General features: G+C 50.7%; 7 non-coding genes across 7 annotated transcripts; all 7 read left to right on the plus strand.

Moving 5' to 3' along the window:
* The first annotated feature begins 505 nt into the window (after nt 1–505).
* Nucleotides 506–580, plus strand: trnat-ugu (transfer RNA threonine (anticodon UGU)). The gene has a single exon. It is a non-coding gene; the product is annotated as a tRNA-Thr (tRNA).
* A 3,251-nt stretch (nt 581–3,831) lies between these two features.
* Nucleotides 3,832–3,915, plus strand: trnas-aga (transfer RNA serine (anticodon AGA)). Its single transcript has one exon. It is a non-coding gene; the product is annotated as a tRNA-Ser (tRNA).
* Nucleotides 3,916–11,899: 7,984 nt separating this feature from the next.
* On the plus strand, nt 11,900–11,981 carry trnas-aga (transfer RNA serine (anticodon AGA)). The gene has a single exon. It is a non-coding gene; the product is annotated as a tRNA-Ser (tRNA).
* Nucleotides 11,982–12,936: 955 nt separating this feature from the next.
* trnan-guu (transfer RNA asparagine (anticodon GUU)) lies at nt 12,937–13,010 on the plus strand. The gene has a single exon. It is a non-coding gene; the product is annotated as a tRNA-Asn (tRNA).
* A 2,142-nt stretch (nt 13,011–15,152) lies between these two features.
* On the plus strand, nt 15,153–15,234 carry trnas-aga (transfer RNA serine (anticodon AGA)). The gene has a single exon. It is a non-coding gene; the product is annotated as a tRNA-Ser (tRNA).
* Nucleotides 15,235–15,858: 624 nt separating this feature from the next.
* trnad-guc (transfer RNA aspartic acid (anticodon GUC)) lies at nt 15,859–15,932 on the plus strand. The gene has a single exon. It is a non-coding gene; the product is annotated as a tRNA-Asp (tRNA).
* A 3,611-nt stretch (nt 15,933–19,543) lies between these two features.
* Nucleotides 19,544–19,617, plus strand: trnan-guu (transfer RNA asparagine (anticodon GUU)). The gene has a single exon. It is a non-coding gene; the product is annotated as a tRNA-Asn (tRNA).
* The last annotated feature ends 1,194 nt before the right edge of the window (nt 19,618–20,811 follow it).

Consider the following 20,811-nt stretch of genomic DNA (forward strand, 5'->3'; position numbering starts at 1 on the left):
CGGAGGTAGCAGGTCCGCCTCGTTTGAACCGACCTGTGCATAATTTTGACGGGATCTTCACTAAATGCTGTCACAATTAATATCCCGCGTAAATTCCGTTAGTAAATATGTCCGTAGCGCTAACATTTTGGTAACGCCGGTAGGTCGATTGATGAGTGCTGCAACCATGGAAACAATGTCTTCGTTAATCAGCTGTATATTTTCCTAGTTGCTCCGGTCCTGAATACTGCGGCCCAGAATATGTGCTGAGCAATAATTCACCTCTCATTCACTAAACGACATATAGTATCGTTCCCACAACTGCCACACCTGTGCTCACTACTATCACAATATTTAAGAATGCTGGACGAAGTGGACCCGTTGGGGGGGGGGGGGGGGGGGTCTGAAAAAAAAAAATACATTTATTTTACAAAAAATCTTCCTGGCCCCAAAGCCCCAACCGTGGTCCCATGTCACCGCTTCCCCCTCGGGAGGGATCCGTTCTATCCCCTTTCCCGTCCAGTTGGTCTCTGTGGCGCAATCGGGTCAGCGCGTTCAGGCTGTAACCGAAAGGTTGGTGGTTCGAGCCCACCCAGGGACGCTGGCGATCTGAATTTTTTTTTTTCCCTGTGCATTGTCCTTTGGCAGCTGAGCAAATCTGCTCTCTCCAGACGCTGGCGAGCTCTGCTGTCGCCTCAATCCGCTGATTGGGTGTCTTCCTTGCGGCATCTCATTTCCTTTCATTCAAATGTTCCTCTTTTCAATAACAACATCCCAGGAACTGAAAGAAGGTCTCGACCCGAAAAAACGTCCCTTATTCCTTCTCTCCATAGACTGCTGCTTGTCCCGCTGAGTTATTTAAGCTTGTTGTTTTTTATCAACTGGAACTAGCGCATGGGATTACCTGTGAACTGCCGCTGGACAGTTTTAAGAAGGGTACAGCGAGACGATTGGACACACAAAGGCGTTGAGAGGTTTGGGGAGGGGAACAGTGGACTGTGTTGGGATGATCAGCTCAGATCATGTTGAATGCCTGGTGGAAAACTAGTGTTGTCCGCGTGGCCTGCTCCAGTATTTTTAATGGCGACGTTGTTCTTACGGAGTCCGGGGGATTAGCTCTGCGAAGGGCGCACGTTTTTGCGAATTTAAAGGCCCAGGTTCAATCCCCGTCACTTCCACTGGTGGTGACTTTACAAAAGTTGGGAAAAAAAGCCCGCAAACGGTGTCTGAAGAAATTGTACTTTTAAATGCAGACGATCGATTTTGAGCCCGGAATCCTAGAGAACTGGGAAAGTGACGTTTGGAGGTATACATCCTCGTCGATTTGCCCGTTATATTTTATTTCGTTCTTGTCAGGCCTGGGAACCGGGCGGTCAAGTATAACGCGACAGCAGGGAGCACAAGAATATTAACCCAGGTGTAAAAAACCTGGGAACATGGCGAAGTTATGTGTTCGGCACGGTTATGTGTTCGGCACGGACTAGAAGGGTCGAGGATAGCCTGTCTCCGTGCTGTAAATTGTTATATGTTATATGGTTATATGGTTAAGTATGAGACAGGGATAACAAACACTGAATGTGCACACCAAGAAAAATGAAGAAGACAGTGAGAAAGACAAAAGGGGAAGGGAGCACACCCTCCCCACTCCTCTTCTCATACTCCTCTTGCTTTTCCTTCTGCTCCAACCCTCGTCCAATCCCTCCCTCACCTATTTCTCCTACTGCTTCCCTGGTACCCCATTATATCTCCCTCCCTCCCTCCAAAATCTTCCTCCCCTCCCATATCCCTACTACACCCTTTCCCCCCACTCCTCACCTCCCCCTATCCCCCCACTATCCCTCCTGATCTTCCCCACGGCCCTCCTCACCCTATATCCCCCACTCCCTAACCGTACCCCCCCACTATGCTCCCATCCTCTGCCTCTATCCCCACTCCTACCCACTCGCCATACTCATCTCCCTCTTTTTCCCTCCTCCTCCTCCCCCTCCTCCAATCCCTCACCTATCCCTCCCTCCCCTTTCCCTACCCTCAGTCATTCCCTCCCACCCTCCATAACTCCTCTCCCCCTCCCTACCCCCCCCCACAAAAAAAAACCCACCACCACCCCAAAAACCCGCCCCCTCCGGAAACCCCCTCCTCTACCCCTTCCTATCCTTCCATGCCCCCCCCCCCCCCCACTTTGCCAAAAGTGAAAAAAATGAGAAATTTTTAAATTTTGCAAAGAACTGTGGAGCTCCATCCAGCGCGGCCTGTCGGCTTCGGAAGTCGCGGTCTACGGTAAATAAGCGGGCCGTTCCAGGTTTCCCAAAGCTGTGAGGTTTCTCCCGACGCCTGAATATTATCATCCGGTGAGAATGGCCTGCAACAATCGGGCCCCGTAGCGGGCGACTGCGGAGGCCAAAAATAAGCCCGACTATGGGTGTACATGGGGATGGGGCTGGACTTTTATTCTTCCTCAGTAATGGAAACCATTGCGGGGATGTTTTTTATGGTTAAATGTCTTTATTATTGTCATTTCTGTATTCTTTTTTATGTGCTGCAATGGCAAATAAGCTTTTCACACTAATAAAGTCCCCTTTGAACCTTTGAACCTTGATATTCCCACCACTCACCCGTTTCCCCCCAACGCACTATTCCCCACTCCCCCATAGCCCCTAACTGCGCAGGCGTGGCTTCATTTTCCCTTCTTACACGATCACTCCCTCCCCTCCCTCTTCATGTTGGGGGTGAGGAAGGAAAGGTGGGAGGGAAGTTGGATGCGAGGCCGGTTTGTGGAGTGAGAGGGAGGAGGGGTGCATGTGACGGCTGGTGGCGGAGCGGGGGAGGGAGTGAGGGTGTTGGGGGGGGGAGAGGGATTGTGGGGGTGGGTGTTTGTGTGGCGGCGTGAAGAGGGGTGGGGGGGGAGCAGGTGTGTAATGTGGCGGGAGGGGTTGTGGTGGGAAGTGGGATGTGGGAGGGGAGGGGTGTGTTGGGGAGGGTGTGTGTGGTGGAGGGATGTGCTGTATAGGCGGGTGTGTGAGGGGGTGTAGTTAGGTGGTGTGGTGTGTGGTTGTGTGTGTGTGGGTGTTGTGTGTGGTATGTGATGTGTGTGGGGGGGGGGTGGGGGTTGTGTGGGGGAGGTTGTGTGTGGGGGGGGTTTGTTGGGAGGGGATTGTGGCCGTGGGGATGGTTGTGGGGGCGAGGGCAGGTTGTTGGGGGCCGTGTTTGGTGGGGGGATCGGGGCTGGGGGGAGGGAGAACACATCCAGCCAAAGTTTGCAAGGAGAAACCGCGAGAATGTTACTATGATTACACCTTTATTCATATATACCATGTTATTATTATATTAGACTATATTCAACAACCACGACAGAAATCGCGTGAATTGGGCCATATCATCCCATGGTCTACATTGCCATTCCATCTATACTGGTGGGCATATATTTCCCTCTCAAACCAATTCTTCGTCGTGGTTTTCTCCCTGTAAGCTTTGCCGTCAATCCTAATCAATTATCTGTCAATCTCCGCCTTAAAAATACCCAATGTCTGATCCACCACAGCTGTCTGCGGCACTGAATTCCAGAGATTCACCACCTTCCGACGAAATAAAATCCTCCTCATCTCCTTTCCAAAGGTATTTCCTTTTTATTCTGAGTCTATGCCCTCTTGCTCCAGAGTGTTCCATTAGTGGATACAACCTCTCTACTTCCGCTCTATCCAGGCCTTTCACTGTTCCGGCGCTCTCCAGCTTTGGTTTAGGAACAGTACTACTGCCGTGACACTGCAATCGGCGCTGTCTCAGTTTGTCCCAGGACTCTCACCTGATAATTTTCTGGTGATTTATCTTCTTCGAGCGCAGGCAGTTTTGAATGTAGTGGTCGTGGCCGAGTGGTTAAGGCGATGGACTAGAAAATCCATTGGGTTTGTCCCCGCGCAGGTTAGAATCCTGCTGATCACGGCGGTAGCAGGTCTGCTCGTTTGAACCGACCTGTGCATAATTTTGACGGGATCTTCACTAGCTGCTGTCAGAATTAATATTCCGCGGAAATAGGTTAGTAAATATGTCCCTAGGGCAATGATTTTGGTCACCCCGGTAATTCGTTTGATTATCTGCTGCGACATGGAACAAATGGCTTCGTTACTCAGATGTATAATTTGTATAGTTGGCTCCGGTCCTGAATACTGAAGGCCCAGAGTATGTGCTGAGCGATAATTCACCTCTCATTCACTGAACGCCAGAGAGTGTCAGCCCACACTGCCACACCTGTGCTCACTGGACATACCCGGTGAATTGTTGCGGCACCCCCGATCACAGTTGAAGTTCTCCTCCTCTCTCCGCCGAGAGTACTACAACAACCTCTCCCGCTACTCCTCCTCTCTGATTATCTTTTGTTTTCACACCTTACATTCGGTTCAACCCTTCAACATCTCGAGCTTCCCTCTCCCCCTGATTATCAGTCTGAAGAAGGGTCTCCTACCCAAAACGTCACCCATTCCTTCTCCCCAGAAATGCTGCCTGTCCCGCACAGTTCCTGCAGGAGTTTGGTGTCCGACCACATGCTTAGTCCCGCTAGTTCCAGGGATAAACACAAGCTTAAATAACTCAGCGGGACAAGCAATGCATCACTGAGAGATGGAATAAGCGACGTTTCGGGTCGAGACCCTTCTTCAGTTCCTGGGATGTTGTTTTTATCCTGAAAAGAGGAACATTTGAATGAAAGGAAACGAGACGCCGCAAGGAGACGACCCAATCAGCGGATTGAGGCGACAGCAGAGAGCGCCAGCCTCTGGAGAGAGCAGATTTGCTCAGCTGCCAAGGACATGCACGGGAAAAAATATCAGATCGCCAGCGGTCCCCTGGGTGGGCTCGAACCACCAACCTTTCGGTTAAACAGCCGAACGCGCTGACCGATTGCGCCACAGAGACAACTTGGAGACGGAAAGGGGGGAATAAACGGCTAATTTCCGCGCTGGGAGGCGATGACCCGGGACACGGTTGGGAAAATGCTTGTCATAAACGACATCAAAGACTTGGGCCAGGAAGATTTTTTTGTAAAATAAATGTTATCTCAGACCCCCCCCCCCCCCCGTATATATGCAGGCATCACATCCAACATTCTCAACGATTACACATACAGTAATTTGGTTTATATTCTGTGGATAAAGTATCCTTAAATCAACCCCCCTACCGTTCACTTGGTCAGGAAGTCACGGCCCTCATCATGCAGACAATTCTACAAACACTTAGCTTCCTGTGTACAGATCCGCCCCCAACCTGATAAAGGGTACGCATGTGGTCGACACAAACTCCTGCAGGAACTGTGCGGGGCAGGCAGCATTTCTGGAGAGAAGGAATGGGTGACGTTTTGGGTAGAGACCCTTCTTCAGACTGATAGACAGGGGAGAGGGAAGCTCGAGATGTTGAAGGGCTGAACAAAGAATGTAAGTGTGAAAACAACAGATAATCATAGAGGAAGGAGTAGGCGATAGAGTGTTGTTGTAGTACTCTCAGCGGAGAGAGGAGGTATAACTTTCACCTGTGGTCGGGGGTGCCGCGACAATTCACCGGGTATGTCCAGTGAGCACAGGTGTTGCAGTGTGGGCCGACACTATGTGGTTCAGTGAATGAGAGATGAATTATCGCTCAGCACATACTCTGGGCCTCAGTAATTCAGGACCGTGAGCCAACTAGGCACATATACAGCTGAGTAACGAATGTCATTTGTTCCATGTCGCAGTAGATAATCAATCTGACTTACCGGCGTGACCAAAAATGTTTGCGCTAGGGACATATATACTAACCTATTTCCGCGGAATATTAATTGTGACAACAGTTAGTGAAGATCACGTCAAAAAACTTTGCACAGTCGGTTCAAACGAGCGGACCAGCTGCCTCCGTGAGAAGCAGATTCGAACTAGAATCCCCAATGGATTTCTAGTCCATCGCCTTAAACCACTCGGCCCACGACCACTACGCTCCAACTGCCTGCGCTCGAAGAAGATAAATCACTAGAAATTATCGGTGAGTCCTGGGACAAACACTGATACAGCGCTGATTGCAGTGTCCGGCAGTAGACTGTTCCTAAACCAAAGCTGCTGAGAGCGCCGTAACAGTGAAAGGCCTGGATAGAGCGGAAGTAGACGGGGTTTTTTCCACTAACGGAACACTCTGGAGCAATACGAGGGCATAGACTCAGAAACTAAAAGGAATACCTTTGGAAAGGAGATGTGGAGGAAATATAGTGTAATATAGTAACATTCCTCGCGGTTTCTCCTTGCAAACTTTGCTGGATGTATTCTCCCTCCCCGCCCCCAATCCCCCTCACAACACACAGCCCCCCAAACCTTGCACTCGCCCCCACAACCCGCCCCCACCGTCACAATCCCCTCCCACACACACACCGCTCCCCACACAAACTCGCTGAAAAGCTTCACCCACCAGCACTCACACACACACACACACACCACAACATACACACACACACACACACATCCACACCCCCGCCCACACCCCCCTCACACCCCCCGCTCTACACACATCCCTCCCCCACACACACCACCCTCCCCAACACACCCCTCCCCCCCACATCCCACTTCCCCCCACACCCCTCCCGCCCACGTACACATCTGCCCCCCCACCCCACTTCACGCCGCCACACACACCCCACCCCCACAATCCCTCTCCCCCCCCCCCCCCCCGCACCACACTCTCCTCCGCTCCGACACCAGCCCGTCCACACGCACCCCTCCTCCCTCTCACTCCACCACTGGCCACGCACCCAACTTCCCCCCACCTTTCCTTCCTCCCCGCCCACACATTCAGATGAGAGGGGAGGGAGTGCTCGTGTAAGAAGGGAAACGAGCTCCATCCAGCGCGGGCCTGTCGGCTTCTGAAGGTCGCGGTCTACGGTAAATAAGCGGCCGTTCCAGGTTTCCCAAAGCTGTGAGGTTTCTCCCGACGCCTGAGCATCATCATCCGGCGAGAACGGCCTGCAACATCGGGCCCCGTAGCGGCGACTGCGGAGGGCAAAATAAGCCCGACTATGGGTGGACAAGGGGATGGGGACTGGACTTTATGCCTTCCTCATAATGGAAATCATTGTGGGGGGATGTGTTTTATGTTTAAATCTCTTTATTATTGTCATTTCTGTATTATTTTTTATGTGCTGCAATGGCAATAAGCTTTTCACTAATAAAGTCCCTTTGAACCTTTGATATTCCACCACTCACACCCGTTCCCCCAACGCAATATTCCACCACCCACCCATAGCCCCTTACTGCGTAGGCGTGGCTCATTTCCCTTCTTACCCGACCACCCCCCCCCCCCCCGCTCTTCATGGGTTCGTGGTCGGGGGTGGAGTGAGAGGGAGGAGGGTGCGTGGTGGACGGGCTGGTGTCGGAGGGGGAAGAGTGTGGTGTGGAGGGGGAGAAGGGTTGTGTGGGGGGGTGGGGTGTGTGTGGCGGCGTGAAGTGGGGTGGGGGGGCAGGTGTGTATGGGCGGGCGGAAGGGGTGTGGGGGGAAGTGGGATGTGGGAGGGGTGGGGTGTGTTGGGGAGGGGTGTGTGTGTGTGTGTGTGGGAGGGTGGGTGTGTGTGGGTGTGTGTGTGTGTGTGTGTGTGTGTGTGGGTGGGGGGGGTTGTGTAGGGTAGGGAGTGGTGGGTGGGGGGGGGGTTGTGGGGGGCTGCGATTGTGGCGGTGGGAGGGGTTGTTGGGGGCGCGGGCAGGTTGTGGGGGGCTTGTGTGTGGGGAGAATGGGGGGGGCGGGGAGGGAGATACACATCCAGTCAAGTTTGCAAGGAGAAACCGCGAGAATGTTACTATACTACGACTTTATTCATATATATACCAATGATATTACTATATTACACTTTATTCAACCACGAATGAATCGCGGAATTGGGCCATTCAGCCCATAGTCTACATTGCCATTCAATAATGGTGGGCATATATTTCCCCCTCAAACCCATTCTCGTGGTTTCTCCCTGTAAGCTTTGGCGTCAATCCTAATCCATTATCTGTCAATCTCCGCCTTAAAAATACCCAATGTCTGATCCACCACAGCTGTCTGCGGCACTGAATTCCAGAGATTCGCCACCTTCCGACGAAATAAAATCCTCCTCATCTCCTTTCCAAAGGTATTTCCTTTTATTATCAGTCTATGCCCTCTTGCTCCAGAGTGTTCCATTAGTGGAAACAACCTCTCTACTTCCGCTCTATCCAGACCTTGCGCTGTTCCGGCGCTCTCCAGCTATGGTTTAGGATCAGGACTACTGCCGTGACACTGCAATCAGCGTTGAATCAGTTTTGTCCCGGGACTCACCCGATAAATTCTAGTGATTTATCTTCTTCGAGCGTAGGATGTTGGAGCGTAGTGGTCGTGGCCGAGTGGTTAAGGCGATGGACTAGAATCCATTGGGGTTTCCCCCTCGCAGGTTCGAATCCTGCTTCTCACGGATGTAGCAGGTCCGCTCGTTTGTACCGACCTCTGCATAATTTTGACGGTATTTTGTACTAAACACGTGGTGGCTGAGGGAGGTCTGAATAACATTTATTTTAGAAAAACGTTTCTGGCCCAAATCTTTGATTCCGTTTGCTCTCTCCAGAGGCTGGCGGTCTCTGTTGTCGCCTCAATCCACTGATTGGGTGTCTCCCTGCGGCGTTTCACTTCCTTTCGATGAAATGTTCCTCTTTTCTATAAACAACATACCAGGAACTGAAGAAGGGTCTCGACCCGAAACGTCGCCTATTCCTTCTCTCCGGAGATGCTGCTTGTGCCGCTGAGTTAATTAAGCGTTGTATGTCTATCCCTGGAACTAGCGGATTGGATTCTCTGCTGAACTGCCGCTGGACAGTTTTAAGAATGCACAGCGAGGCGTTTGGACACAAAAGGCGTCGAGAGGTATGGGGAGGGGAAACGTGGACTGTGTTGGGATGATCAGCTCAGATCATGTTGAATGGTGGTGGAAACTCGTGTGGCCGCGTGGCCTGCTCCAGCTATTTTCAATGTCGATGTTGTTCTCACGGAGTCCGGGATGTAGCTTTGCAGAAGGGCGCACGATTTGCGAGTTTAAGGCCATAGGTTCAATCCCCGTCACTTCCACCTGATGACTTTACAAAAGTTGGGAAAAATCCCGCAAACGGTGTCTGAAGAAATTGGACTTTAAAATGCAGACATGATTTTGCCCGGAATCCTGGAGAACTGGGAAAGTGACGTTTGGAGGTATAAATCCTCGTCGATTTGCCCGTTTGTATTGCATTTCGTTCAAATTCAGGAGCTGGGAACCGGGAGCAAGTATACGCGGCAGCAGTGAGCACAAGAATATTAACCCTGGTGTAAAAACCTGGGGACATGGCGAAGTAGTGAGACAGGGATAACAACACCGATTAGCACACCAAGAAAATGAAGAAAGACAGTGAGCAATTCAAAAGGGGAAGGGAGCACTCCCTCCCCCTCCTCCTCATCCTCCCTCTTCTTTCCCTTCTGCTCCTACCCTCTCCAATCCCTCCCTCACCTATTTATCGCACTCCTTTCCCTTACCCTATATCTCCCTCCCTCCCACCTAAACTCTTCTCCCCTCCCATATCCCCCCCATGCCCCACTCCTCACCTCCCCCTATCCCCCCACTATCCCTCCTGATCTTCCCCACGGCCCTCCTCTCCCCCCCATATTCCCCACTCCCTACCTCCCCCACTCCCCATCCCCTGCCTCTATCCCCCACTCCTACCCACTCTCCATCCTCATTTCCCTCTTCTTTCCCTTCTCCTCCTCCTCCCCTCCTCCAATCCCTCACCTATCCCTCCCTCTCCTTCCCCTACCCTCAGTCATTCCCTCAATAACTCCTCTCCCCTCCCTACCCCCTCCCTACCCCCTTCCTATCCTTCCACCCCCCACCCACACCACTTTCCAAAAGTGAACAATGAGAAATTTTAAATTTTGCAAAGAACTGTGGAGCTCCATCCAGCGGCCGTTCCCAGGTTTCCCAAAGCTGTGAGGTTTCTCCCGACGCCTGAGTATTATCATCCGGCGAGAACGGCCTGCAACATCGGGCCCCGTAGCGGCGACTGCGGAGGCCAAAATAAGCCCGACTATGGGTGGACATGGGGATGGGGACTGGACTTTATGCCTTCCTCATAATGGAAACCATTGCGGGGGATGTTTTTTTTATGTTTAAATGTCTTTATTATTGTCATTTCTGTATTATTTTTTATGTGCTGCAATGGCAATAAGCTTTTCCCTAATAAATTCCCTTTGAACCTTTGAACCTTTGATATTCCACCACTCACCCCGTTCCCCCAACGCAATATTCCACCACTCACCCATAGCCCCTAACTGCGCAGGCGTGGCTCATTTCCCTTCTTACACGAGCACTCCCTCCCCCTCCTCTTCATGTGTGGGAGGGGAGGAAGGAAAGGTTGGAGAGAAGTTGGGTGCGAGGCCGGAGGTGGAGTGAGGCGGCGGTAGGCGGCGCGACTTTCGTCAGCAGCGGCCTCTGCAGCCCGTCCGCGTTTTTATTATTTTTTGTCTATGTTTCTATGTAATTTTTGTTATTTTATGTTGGGTGTGTGTGGGGGGGGGGGGGGGGTGGGAGGGGAGGGGGGGGGCAACTTTTAAATCTCTCCCTGCACGGGAGACCGGACCTTTTCCTTGTCGGGTCTCCATTGTCGTTGGGGCTGCAATGAGGAGCGGCTTCCAACATAAGAAGACCGGGGACTCTGGTGCCGACAACTCACCGTTACCGTCGTGGAGCTGGCCGAGTCCGGAGCGGGTGGAGCGGTGGTGGAGCGCTGCTGCTGCTGCGGCCCGACCTCCGGAGATTCGGAGGCTGCTACTGCGGGTCTGCGGACGGCGACACCGGGAGCCCGCGGGTCCCTGGAGGGAGACCGCTTTTCAGGGCTCCTGCAACGGCGACTTCCCCCGCCCGAGTTGCGGGGTTGAAGAGCTCCTGGAGCGGGGCCTAATATCACCGCCCCGCGCGGCTTGGAATGGCCGCGGGACTCTGCGAGCGCACCCCGGTACTCTAACACCAAGACCCGGTGTGCGATCTTGCACCACCCGGCGTGGCTTTAATGGCCGCGGGACAATCGCCATCGCCAGCCGGGGGGCTTTGACTTTGACTCTGACATCGGGGGGGGGGGGGGGGGGGAGTGCAGTGGAGAGATAAGTTTTTTTGGCCTTCCATCACAGCGATGTGATGGATGTTTATGTAAAATGTAAATTATGTTGTGTCTGGGGTCTATTTGTTTGTAATGTATGGCTGCAGAAACGGCATTTCGTTTGGACCTCAAGGGGTCCAAATGACAATTAAATTGACTCTTGACTCTTGAGAGGGAGGAGGGGGTGCGTGTGGACGGGCTGGTGTCGGAGCGGGGGAGAGTGTGGTGTGGGGGGGGAGAGGGATTGTGGGGGTGGGGTGTGTGTGGCAGCGTGAAGTGGGGTGGGGGGGCAGGTGTGTACGTGGGCGGGAGGGGTGTGGCGGGAAGTGGGATGTGGGGTGGGGAGGGGTGTGTTGGGGAGGGTGTGTGTGTGGGGGAGGGATGTGTGTATAGGCGGGGGTGTGAGGGGGGTGTGTATGTGTGTGTGTGTGTGTGGGTGGGTGGGGGGGTGGGGTGTGTGGGGGGGGGGGGGGTGTGGGGGGGGGGGGGGCAACGGGGGGGGGGGGGTTGGGGGGGGGGGGGGATTGTGGGGGGGGCGGGGGGGATTTCCAAAGGTATTTCATTTTATTCTGAGTCTATGCCCTCTTGCTCCAGAGTGTTCCGTTAGTGGAAACAACCTCTCTACTTCCGCTCTATCCAGGCCTTTCACTGTTCCGGCGCTCTCCAGCTTTGGTTTAGGATCAGCACTACTGCCGTGACACTGCGATCAGCGCTGTCTCAGTTTGTCCCAGGACTCGCCGATAATATCTGGTGATTTATCTTCTTCGAGCGCAGGCAGTTGGAGCGTAGTGGTCGTGGCCGAGTGGTTAAGGCGATGGACTAGAAATCCATTGGGGTTTCCCCGCGCAGGTTCGAATCCTGCTGATCACGGAGGTAGCTGGTCCGCTCGTTTGAACCGACCTGTGCATAATTTTGACGGGATCTTCACTAACTGTTGTCACAATTAATATTCCGCGGAAATAGGTTAGTAAATATGTCCCTAGCGCAAACATTTTGGTCACGCCGGTAAGTAGATTGATTATCTACTGCGACATGGAACAAATGACTTCGTTACTCAGCTGTATATGTGCCTAGTTGGCTCCGGTCCTGAATACTGAGGCCCAGAGTATGTGCTGAGCGATAATTCATCTCTCATTCACTGAACCACATAGAGTGTCGGCCCACACTGCCACACCTGTGCTCGCTGGACATACCCGGTGAATTGTCGCGGCACCCCCGACCACAGGTGAAGTTCTCCTCCTCTCTCCGCCGAGAGTACTACAACAACCTCTCCCGCTACTCCTCCTCTCTGATTATCTGTTGTTTTCACACCTTACATTCTTGTTCAACCCTTCAACATCTCGAGCTTCCCTCTCCCCTGATTATCAGTCTGAAGAAGGGTCTCTACCCAAAACGTCACCCATTCCTTCTCTCCAGAAATGCTGCCTGTCCCGCACAGTTCCTGCAGGAGTTTGTGTCGACCACATGCGTACCTTTTATCAGGTTGGGGGCGGATCTGTACCCAGGAAGCTAAGAGTTTGCAGAATTGTCTGCATGATGAGGACCGTGACTTCCTGACCAAGTGAACGGTAGGGGGGTTGGTATAAGGATACTTTATCCACAGAATATAAACCAAATTACTGTATGTGTAATCGTTGAGAATGTTGGATGTGATCCTGCACTATATACGGGGGGGGGGATCTGAATAATATTTATTTTACCAAAAAATCTTCCTGGCCCAAATCTTTGATGTCGTTTATGACAAGCAGTTTCCCAACCGTGTCCCAGGTCATCGCTTCCCAACTCGGAAATGATACGTTTATTCCCCCCTTTCCGTCTCCAAGTTGTCTCTGTGGCGCAATCGGTCAGCGCGTTCGGCTGTTAACCGAAAGGTTGGTGGTTCGAGCCCACCCAGGGACGCTGGCGATCTGATATTTTTTCCCGTGCATGTCCTTGGCAGCTGAGCAAATCTGCTCTGTCGATACGCTGGCGCTCTCTGCTGTCGCCTCAATCCGCTGATTGGGTGTCTCCTTGCGGCGTCTCGTTTCCTTTCATTCAAATGTTCCTCTTTTCAATAAACAACATCCCAGGAACTGAAGAAGGGTCTCGACCCGAAACGTCGCTTATTCCTTCTCTCCAGAGATGCTGCTTGTCCCGCTGAGTTATTTAAGCTTGTGTTCTATCCCTGAAACTAGCGGATTGGATTATCTGCTGAACTGCCGCTGGACAGTTTTAAGAAGGTACAGCGTGACGTTTGGACACAAAAGGAGTCGAGAGGTATGGGGAGGGGAACAGTGGACTGTGTTGGGATGATCAGCTCAGATGATGTTGAATGGTGGTGGAAACTCGTGTGGCCGCGTGGCCTGCTCCAGCTATTTTCAATGTCGATGTTGTTCTCACGGGGTCCGGGATTATAGCTCACCCTATATTCCCCACTCCCTACCTCCCCCACTCCCCATCCTCTGCCTCTATCCCCACTCCTACCCACTCTCCATCCTCATCTCCCTCTTCTTTCCCTTCTCCTCCTCCTCCTCCCCCCCTCCAATCCCCTCACCTATCCCTCCCTCTCCTTTCCCTACCCTCAGTCATTCCCTCCCTCCCTCAATAACTCCTCCCCCCTCCCTACCCCCTCCCTACCCCCTTCCTATCCTTCCACCCCCCCACCACCACCCCCCCCCCCCCCCCCCCCCCCCCCCCCCCCCACTTTCCAAAAGTGAACAATGAGAAATTTTAAATTTTGCAAAGAACTGTGGAGCTCCATCCAGCGCGGCCTGTCGGCTTCGGAAGTCGCGGTCTACGGTAAATAAGCGGCCGTTCCAGGTTTCCCAAAGCTGTGAGGTTTCTCCCGACGCCTGAGTATTATCATCCGGCGAGAACGGCCTGCAACATCGGGCCCCGTAGCGGCGACTGCGGAGGGCAAAATAAGCCCGACTATGGGTGGACATGGGGATGGGGACTGGACTTTATGTCTTCCTCATAATGGAAACCATTGCGGGGGATATTTTTTATGTTTAAATGTCTTTATTATTGTCATTTCTGTATTATTTTTTATGTGCTGCAATGGCAATAAGCTTTTCACTAATAAAGTCCCTTTGAACCTTTGAACCTTTGATATTCCACCACTCGCCCGTTCCCCCAACGCAATATTCCACCACTCACCCATAGCCCCTAACTGCGCAGGCGTGGCTCATTTCCCTTCTTACACGAGCACTCCCTCCTCCTCCTCCTTCATGTGTGGGGGGGGGGGGGGGGGGGAGGAAGGAAAGGTGGGAGGGAAGTTGGGTGCGTGGCCAGTGTTGGAGTGAGAGGGAGGAGGGGTGCGTGTGGACGGCTGGTGTCGGAGCGGGGGGTGTGAGTGTGGTGCGGGGGGGGGGGGAGAGGGATTGTGGGGGTGGGGTGTGTGTGGCGGCGTGAAGTGGGGGGGGGGGGGGCAGATGTGTATGTGTGCGGGAGGGGTGTGGGGGGAAGTGGGATGTGGGAGGGGAGGGGTGTGTTGGGGAGGGTGTGTGTGTGGGGGAGGGATGTGTGTATAGGCGGGGGGTGGGGGGGGGGGGTGTATGTGTGTGTGTGTGTGTGTGTGTGAGTGTGTGTGGGTGGGGTTTGTGTGGGGAGGGGTGTGTGGGGGGTTGGTTGTGGGGAGGGGTGTGTGTGTGGGGAGGGGATTGTGACGGTGGGGCGGGTTGTGGGGGCGAGTGCAGGTTGTGGGGGGCTTGTGTGTGAGGGGGATTGTGGGGCGGGGAGGGAGAATACATCCAGCAAAGTTTGCAAGGAGAAACCGCGAGAATGTTACTATATTACACTATATTCCTCCTCATCTCCTTTCCAAAGGTATTTCCATTTATTCTGAGTCTATGCCCTCTTGCTCCGGAGTGTTCCATTAGTGGAAACAACCTGTCTACTTCCGCTCTATCCAGGCCTTTCACTGTTCCGGCGCTCTCCAGCTTTGGTTTAGGATCAGTACTACTGCCGTGACACTGCAAACAGCGCTGTCTCAGTTTGTCCCAGGACTCACCGATAATTTCTAGTGATTTATCTTCTTCGAGCGCAGGCTGTTGGAGCGTAGTGGTCGTGGGCTAGTGGTTAAGGCGATGGACTAGAAATCCATTGGGGTTTCCCCGCGCAGATTCGAATCCTGCTGATCACGGCGGTAGCAGGTCCGCTCGTTTAAACCGACCTGTGCATAATTTTGACGGGATCTTCACTAACTGCTGTCACAATTAATATTCCGCGGAAATAGGTTAGTAAATATGTCCCTAGCGCAAACATTTTGGTCACGCCGGTAAGTTGATTGGTTATCTGCTGCGACATGGAACAAATGGCTTCGATACTCAGCTGTATATTTGCCCAGTTGGCTCCGGTCCTGAATACTGCGGCCCAGAATATGTGCTCAGCGATAATTCACCTCTCATTCACTGAACGCCATAGAGTGTCAGCCCACACTGCCACACCTGTGCTAACTTTACACACCCGGTGAATTGTTGCGGCACCCCCGATCACATGTGAAGTTATCCTCCTCTCTCCGCTGAGAGTACTACAACAACCTCTCCCGCTGCTCCTCCTCTCTGATTATCTGTTGTTTTCACACCTCACATTCTTGCTCAACCCTTCAACATCTCGAGGTGGGGTGGGTCTGAATAACATGTATTTTAGACAAATCTTTCTGGCCCAAATCTTTGATGCCGTTTATGAAAAGCAGTGTCCCAACCGTGTCCCTGGTCACCGCTTCCCAGCCCGGGAACAATCCGTTTATTCCCCTTTCCGTCCAGTTGTCTCTGTGGCGCAATGGGTCAGCGCGTTCGGCTGTCAACCGAAAGGTTGGTGGTTCGAGCCCACCCAGGGACGCTGGTGATCGGATATTTTTTGCTGTGCATGCACTTGGCAGCTGAGCAAATCTGCTCTCTCCAGACGCTGGCGGTCTCTGCTGTCGCCTCAATCCACTGATTGGGTGTCTCCCTGCGGCGTTTCACTTCCTTTCATTGAAAGGTTCCTCTTTTCTATAAACAACATTCCAGGAACTGAAGAAGGATCTCGACCCGAAACGTCGCCTATTCCTTCTCTCCAGAGATGCTGCCTGTCCCGCTGAGTTATTTAAGTGTTTTATGTCTACCCCTCGAACTAGCGGATTGGATTCTCTGCTGAACTGCCGCTGGACAGTTTAAAGAAGGTACAGCGAGACGTTTGGACACAAAAGGCGCCGAGAGGTATGGGGAGGGAGGGGAAACGTGGACTGTGTTGGGATGATCAGCTGAGAACATGTTGAATGGTGGTGGAAACTCGTGTGGCCGCGTGGCCTGCTCCAGCTATTTTTAATGTCCATGTTGTTCTCACGGAGTCCGGGGTGTAGCTCTGCAGAAGGGCGCACGTTTTGCGTGTTTAAGGCCCCAGGTTCAATCCCCGTCACTTCCTTTTTTTTTTTTTTTTTTTTGTTTATTTTATTAGAAGTTAATACAGCACAAAACAGTACAGTGGCACCTAATTTTAGGTGCCAACTATGTAATACCGTAATCCATTCTATGTAGAACCTCTAGTTTTATGTTATTAGAAAGATGTAAGCAGAACAAGAAAAAGAAAGCAATAGAAAGGGGGAAAAGTGGAAAAATAGATGGTAGAGAGTAGAAAAACGTGAAGTGTGTATATAAAAAATAAAAAAAGGAAGAGAGAAAGAGGAAAGTAGAAATAGAAGAGAAGGCCCCTTAAAAGAGAATTTTTCAAATCTGTATTCGGAGATGTAGCTCTATCCGCGTCATGAACTGAAATCGGCAATCCTTACGGCACCGCTGCATCACATGATTCCAAAAAGCCGATGAAAGGAGACCAACTCTTTAAGAATTGGTCATATTTATCTATTAGTCGGAGTCTCATTTCTTCAAGGCGTGCTATGTCCATCATATTCCTAATCCACATTTTAACCGTTGGTGTGGTTGTATTTTTCCAAAATTTAAGTATCAATTTCTTTCCAATTATTAACCCATAATTAAAAAAAACATTTTGATCTTTATTTAAATTGCTATCTTCTCCTATTATTCCAAATATAATCCATTCCGTTTTGGGTTCTATTCTTGACTTGAAAATCTTTGTAAATATATCAAATATATCACTCCAAAATTTATTCAACTTTGTACATCCAACAAATGAGTGTGTTATATTAGCGTTTTGAAACAAACATTTATCGCATCTGGGAGAGACAATCCCCGTCACTTCCACCTGGTGAATTTACAAAAGTTGGTTAAAATCCCGCAAACGGTGTCTGAAGAAATTCGGACTTTAAAATGCAGACATGATTTTGCCCGGAATCCTAGGGAACTGGGAAAGCTAAGTGTTTGCCGAATTGTCTGCATGATGAGGACCGTGATTTCCTGACCAAGTGAACGGTAGGGGGGCTTGGTATAAGGAAACTTTATCTTCAGAATATAAAACAAATTACTGTATGTGCAAGCGTTGGGGATGTTGGATGTGATCCTGTACTATACTGTACTATAGCAAAAGGATAACGAGGGATAAAATTGGTCCATTGGAGAGACAGAGTGGCCAGCTATCTGCAGAGCCGAAAGAGATGGGGGAGATATTGAACAATTGTTTTTCTTCGGTATTCACCAAGGAGAAGGATATTGAATGATGTGAGGTAAGGGAAACGAGTAGAGTAGCTATGGATACTATGAGGTTCAAAGTAAAAGAAGTACTGACACTTTTGAAAAATATAAAAGTGGATACGTCTCCAGGTCCTGACAGGATATTCCCTAGGACATTGAGGGAAGTTAGTGTAGAAATAGCCGGGGCTATGACAGAAATATTTCAAATGCCATTAGAAAAGGGAATAGTCCCCGAGGTTTGTTGTACTGCGCATGTTGTTCCATTGTTTAAAAAGGGTTCTAAGAGTAAACATCGCAATTATAGACCTGTTAGTTTGACTTCAGTGGTGGGCAAATTAATGGAAAAGATACTTAGAGATAATATATATAAGCATCTGGATAAACAGGGTCTGATTAGGAAAAGTCAACATGGATTTGTGCCTGGAAGTTCATGTTTGACTAATCTTCTTGAATTTTTTGAAGAGGTTACTAGGGAAATTGACGAGGGTAAAGCAGTGGATGTTGTCTATATGGACTTTAGAATGGCCTTTGACAAGGTTCCTCATGGAAGGTTGGTTAAGAAGGTTCAACTGTTGGGTATAAATGCAGGAATAGCAAGATGGATTCAACAGTGGCTGAATGGGAGAAGCCAGAGGGTAATGGCGGATGGCTGTTTATCGGGTTGGAGGCAGGTGACTAGTGGGGTGCCTCAGGGATCTGTGTTGGGTCCGTTGTTGTTTGTCATGTACATCAATGATCTGGATGAAGGGGTGGTAAATTGGATTAGTAAGTATACAGATGATAACAAGATAGGGGGTGTTGTGGATAATGAAGAGGATTTCCAAAGTCTACAGAGTGATTTAGGCCATTTGGAAAAAATGGGCTGAAAGATGGCAGATGGAGTTTAATGCTGATAAATGTGAGGTGCTACACCTTGGCAGGACAAATCAAAATAGGACGTACATGGTAAATGGTAGGGAATTGAAGAATACAGTTGAACAGAGGGATCTGGGTATAACCGTGCATAGTTCCTTCAAGGTGGAATCTCATATAGATAGGGTGGTAAAGAAAGCTTTTGGTATGCTAGCCTTTATAAATCAGAGCATTGAGTATAGAAGCTGGGTTGTAATGTTAAAATTGTACAAGGCATTGGTGAGACCAAATCTGGAGTATGGTGTACAATTTTGGTTGCCCAATTATAGGAAGGATGTCAACAAAATAGAGAGAGTACAGAGGTGATTTACTAGAATGTTGCCTGGGTTTCAACAACTAAGTTACAGAGATAGGTTGAATAAGTTAGGTCTTTATTCTTTGGAGCGCAGAAGGTTAAGGGAGGACTTGATAGAGGTCTTTAAAATTATGAGAGGGATAGACAGAGTTGATGTGGACAAGCTTTTCCCTTTGAGAATAGGGAAGATTCAAACAAGAGGACATGACTTCAGAATTAAGGGACAGAGGTTTAGGGGTAATATGAGGGGGGACTTCTTTACTCAGAGAGTGGTAGCGGTGTGGAATGACCTTCCAGTGGAAGTGGTGGAGGCAGGTTCATTGGTCTCATTTAAAAATAAATTGGATAGGCATATGGATGCGAAGGGAATGGAGGGTTATGGTACAAGTGCAGGCAGGTGGGACTAAGGGAAAACAGTTGTTCGGCACGGACTTGTAGGGCCGAGATGGCCTGTTTCCGTGCTGTAATTGTTATATGGTTATATGGTTATATGGTGGGGATGGGGTGGGTGGGGGAGTCTGAATAACATTTATTTTAGAATAATCTTTCTGGCCCAAATCTTTGATGCCATTTATGAAAAGCAGTGTCCCAACCCTGTCCCAGGTCACCGCTTCCCACTCCGGGAATCGTCCGTTTATTCCCCTTTCCGTCCAGTTGTCTCTGTGGCGCAATTGGTCAGCGCGTTCGGCTGTTAACTGAAAGGTTGGTGGTTCGAGCCCACCCAGGGACGATGGCGATCTGATATGTTTTCCTGTGCATGTCCTTGGTAGCTGAGCAAATCTGCTCTCTCCAGACGCTGGCGCTCTCTGCTGTCGCCTCAATCCGCTGATTGGGTGTCTCCTTGCGGCATCTCATTTCCTTTCATTCAAATGTTCCTCTTTTCAATAAACAACATCCCAGGAACTGAAGAAGCGTCTCGACCCGAAACGTCTCTTATTCCTTCTCTCCAGAGATGCTGCTTGTCCCGCTGAGTTATTTAAGCTTGTTGTGTTTATCCCTGGAACTAGCGCATGGGATTACCTGCTGAACTGCCGCTGGGCAGTTTTAAGAAGGTACAGCGAGACGTTTGGACACAAAAGGCGTCGAGAGGTATGAGGAGGGGAACAGTGGACTGTGTTGGGATGATCAGCTCAGATCATGTTGAATGGTGGTGGAAACTCGTGTGGCCGCGTGGCCTGCTCCAGCTATTTTCAATGTCGATGTTGTTCTTACGGAGTCCGGGATGTAGCTCTGCAGAAGGGCGCTCGTTTTGCGAGTTTAAGGCCCCAGGTTGAATTCCCGTCACTTCCACCTGGTGACTTTACAAAAGTTGGGAAAATCCCGCAAACGGTGTCTGAAGAAATTCGGACTTTAAAATGCAGACTTGATTTTGCCCGGAATCCTAGTGAACTGGGAAAGTGACGTTTCGGAGGTATAAATCCCCGTCGATTTGCCCGTTTATATTTTATTTCGTTCAATGTCAGGACCTGGGAACCGGGAGCAAGTATACGCGACAGCAGTGAGCACAAGGATATTACCAAAGGTGTATAAACCTGGGAACATGGCGAAGTAGTGGGACAGGGATAACAACACCAACAACACCAAGAAAATGAAGAAAGACAGTGAGAAATTCAAAAGAAGAAGGGAGCACTCCCTCCCCCTCCTCTTCATCCTCACTCTTCTTTCCCTTCTGCTCCTACCCTCTCCAATCCCTCCCTCATCTATTTCTCCTACTCCTTTCCCTTACCCTATATCTCCCTCCCTCCCTCCTAAACTCTTCTCCCCCTCCCATATCCCTCTCTATCCCACCCCCCCCCCCCCGGCCACTCCTCACCTCCCCCTATCCCCCCACTATCCCTCCTGATCTTCCCCACGGCCCTCCTCTCCCTATATATTCCCCACGCCCTACCTCCCCCACTCCCCCCATCCTCTGCCTCTATCCCCA

This window comes from Leucoraja erinacea, unplaced genomic scaffold (genome assembly GCF_028641065.1).
Source record: "Leucoraja erinacea ecotype New England unplaced genomic scaffold, Leri_hhj_1 Leri_293S, whole genome shotgun sequence".
NCBI classification, from domain to species: Eukaryota; Metazoa; Chordata; class Chondrichthyes; order Rajiformes; family Rajidae; genus Leucoraja; species Leucoraja erinaceus.